Below are 4,020 nucleotides of genomic sequence, written 5' to 3' on the forward strand. Positions count from 1 at the left end.
AGCAACTATGGCAAAGTATTTTTGTTAAAATCTAAGCGGTGGGTACAAAGAAGTTTGATATGTTACTTTCTGAGCTTTTTTGAAGGTTTGAAATATATTATAACTAAAATCAAGTTTAAAAAAAACTACACAAAGTTTCTGGCTAATGCAAATACTGAATAAAGCTGCCCCAAATCTTTATGAGTTATAATACAAATAAACAAGTATCCCCAACTTTATTACCTGTTTTCAAAATCCTTCTAGATTATAGAAAAAGGATAACTTGCTACATTTTAAACTTGGTCTGTGCATTTGGGAAGAGAGATTTGGCAAGGGTTTTATTTACAAACAAGGAAGATATCCTGGAAGCACTAATTATTAGTCATCTATAGTAAATATGCACATAGATTTTTAAGTGGTGACACCAAATGGGTACTTGGTCACTGTTAGAAGTCATGTTTCCCACATTCTCAGCACCAATAATGACTGAAAGGGCCAGACAGCACTAGGCAGTTCTTGGTTTTCATCAAAACTACATGCTTTAACTGCCAGGAAACTCAGAGTTCACTGAATTGTTGGCATTGCAGTGAATTTAACCTAGTTTGGGGCCTTATTTATTTATTCCTTCTATTACTTAGCTTTTATTTGTGATTTCCCTTTAAACCAATTCCAAAAGCAATACAAAATAAAAATGAAACATTAAAAAATAATAGAAATGTAAAAAAAAAACACTTGTTCTCTTTAATTTTGTGACTATTCATTGATGTGTATTAAAACTTTTTATGATTTCTTTTTTCTCCTGTCTGAGGGTAATTTCCATGTTTTGAAGTCAATGACTGTAAATTTCACTTCTGCAAAAATGCAATTGGAATTCCTACTAGTTGGTTTATTCCAACAACAACCTCTTTTATGCCTTCTATTTAGCCTTCTGTGGAGGTTTACATTATTTACCATTCATTCAGTCATTCATTGATTCAATGAATATTAGTGAGTGCTTACTACATATATTCAAAGCACACATGAAGAAATTCAAAAAGTTACCAGAAATGTGGTCTCTTAAGGAAAGTAATGGTGTCACGTAAAGATTGCCCTTGAGAAATGGTAGACAGATTCAAAAGCATTGCATTCCTTTTGATTCTTTCAGGGCAGCTCCTCGTGTATGAGTTTAGGGGCATACAAGACAGCATTAGTAGCACTTTTGTTAGCCAGTGGTCTCTCATTCCCTAATGCCCACTCGAAGCACCCTTCAGAAGCACATTTTCATCATGCTAAGAATTCACACAGAATTTTAAGAGTCATGACTCCATTATTCTAATTTCAAAATTTACCTACATTATCACAAGCATAGGAAAAAAAGAACATGAAGAATCAGCATTTGAAATGATTTCTAATTGTTCTGAGGTAATCTTGTAGAGTCAGAAAATCTACAACTATAAGAACAAACCCTGTCTATTTTATTTCTAGCCTGACATTCCATGGAAGGCTTTGGCAATTCCAGAATTGCTCCAACTTCTGATAAGAGGCTGTGGTCTTATCTGCCTGTCAAATTACTCAAAACATCTCTTTATAAATAATGCCCAACTTAAATTTTCATTAACAATAAATAGATGGGATCCATAGGGTTGTGTGCAAAAACCAGTGAAGCGTGTTTTCTAGCCTGTGGATGTGGGATAGGTAGGAGGCCTGGCCAGGATGAGGCCAGCACAAAGATGCAATCTTGGGACTTGAAGGAAAGAGTTAAGTGTTATGAGGCATTTAGCTTAGGAAAATTAGGAATTCGGCTTAAGAATATGCCTTTGCTCCTTTCTATCTCAAATTTTACCTCATTCATTTTGATAGGTGGTCAGATTATTCCCTGATTTAACTACTTCATTGTGGCCAGGCGTGGTGGCTTACACCTGTAATTCCAGCACTTTGGGAAGCCGAGGCAGGCGGATCACCTGAGGTCAGGAGTTCGAGACCAGCCCAGCCAACAGAGTGAAACCCTGTGTCTACTAAAATACAAACAAATTGGTGGAGCATGGTGGCGAGCACCTGTAATCCCAGCTACTTGGGAGGCTGAGGCATGAGAATCACTTGAACCCAGGAGGCAGAGGTTGCAGTGAACTGAGATTGTGCCACTGCATTCCAGCCTGGGCAACAGAGTGAGATTCTGTCTCAAAAATAATAATAATAAAATAATAATACTTCATTGCTTTCCCTAAGCTGCTAGATTAAATGCAAACTAAGTCCTTAATTTGGAATGCCACAGACTTCATGATCTGGTCTCTACAGCTCTAACTTCATGTCTCCCTGGTATGCCAAGTTTTCCATGGCTGAGATTGATACTTTTCTTCTATTATCCCATAACATCCACTGCATCCTTCTACCGTAGCACTCACCACACAGTGCTGTACCTGCTGGCCTACTTCTAATCACTTCACTGTTTACTGGTCATGTAATCTTGTTCATTAGGCATTTGTTGAATGACTGAAAGAATAAATGACAGGAAGGAGACTTTTGAACCTGTGGAGTCCCAAGGCTATGAAACGACAGGTTTGCAACCATCTAATGTATTGTGATAGCCACATTTGAGGAATTCAGCTTGACCCATCATTTTTTTTTTTGGAAAAGAGACTGGAAAACTTGTGAAGGTGAAATTTGTTCAGTGCTTTTTATTTACTCTTTCTTCCTGACCTTGGGCGCCCTTGTTCTAGCCTCTCTTCCTGTTTCTATTGTCCCTAAACTAAAGTCATACTGAGATATGAGTGGTAGTGGGTTACTGCTTTCAGCGTCCTTCCACCTTTAAAGGACTTCACTGAAATAAACGTGTTTAGCCCAAAGGGAAACAAATATTTAGTGGATTTCAGATCTAGCAACAAGGAAGAGAAGGAAGGTGTTTGGGGGCTGAGGCTTCCTCAGCATCTCTCAACCCATATTAAGTTAAATAACCCAAATATCTTGCATGCAAAATGCTCCCACACTCCGGGGCATGGAGTAGGAACTCAACTAATTTGAGTTCTTTTCTCCTAAAGTTTTGGTTTTCAACATTTGGCCATGTCTGGAGACATTTTGGGTTGTTACAATTAAGGGAGTGCTACTGGCATCTAGTGGGTAGAGGGCCTTGATGTTGCTTACCATCGTATAGTGCACATATTAACCTCCTGACCCCAGCAACAAAGAATCATCCAGGCCAAAGTGTCAATGGTGCTGAGTTTGAGAGAGTTTGCTTTAAGGTAAGTGAAGTTTAATAATGGAAATTTGGAATATGCTAATTCCTTTCTAAGTGGAAATAATTTGCTTTTCCTAAATACTGTGGAGTTCTTCTAACACATGTCTCAGATACGTGGTTTTGTGAACAGTTACACAGGATTCAGGACATGGAAATACCGTTTCCAACCAGGTTGCACATTTATTTCATCTCTTACATGTCTCTTTTTGGCAAATGGGGCCATGTACATGAATGCTACTATACACTCAACAGTTTAGATTTTCTTGTTAAATTATAGTTTTTCTTTAAATAGACAATTGGTTGATTGATTTACTTTCATGGGGGTGTTTTCTGTTGAAAATCGGAAAACCTACTAGAAAAATTCTAAAAACTAACAAATAACCTTTAAACCTTAATTCTAAAAACTAACAAACAACCGTGACTAGTAATTGTTCTTTCCCTCCTAGTAGGAAAAAAATACATATATATGCTTTCCATTATTGTTAAAGTGTTTCAGTAAAGTGGGAGACATTCTGTTGACAGGTTTAAAATGTTCAAATACAACTTTGTGTTTTACATTTTAAAGAAAGATCAATTTTAAACAGTGGGGATAGAAAGTCAGTGGGAGTTATGGCCATTTGTGGTGCACAGGAAGCGTGGCCTAAAGAGAAGCGCCCTGGGTTAGGACTCAGCTGGTCTGTCTCTTAATCTCATGGTCCTCAAGGTGTGGTCCCTGGAGCAGTAGCGGTGTCAATATTTTCCTGGGGATTTGTGAGAAATGCAAGTTCTCAGGCTCCACTCCAGACGTGCAGACTCACACACTCTGGGTTGGGGCCCAGCACACAAGCCCT

The 4,020-nt window shown here is 38.1% G+C and overlaps 1 non-coding gene across 1 annotated transcript; it reads right to left on the reverse strand.

The window, feature by feature from the left end:
- Positions 1-3,509: 3,509 nt before the first annotated feature.
- Positions 3,510-3,574, reverse strand: LOC115837122. Its single transcript, XR_004032156.1, has one exon. It is a non-coding gene; the product is annotated as a U7 small nuclear RNA (small nuclear RNA).
- Positions 3,575-4,020: the final 446 nt, after the last annotated feature.

Source organism: Nomascus leucogenys, chromosome 10 (genome assembly GCF_006542625.1).
Source record: "Nomascus leucogenys isolate Asia chromosome 10, Asia_NLE_v1, whole genome shotgun sequence".
Lineage (NCBI taxonomy): Eukaryota > Metazoa > Chordata > Mammalia > Primates > Hylobatidae > Nomascus > Nomascus leucogenys.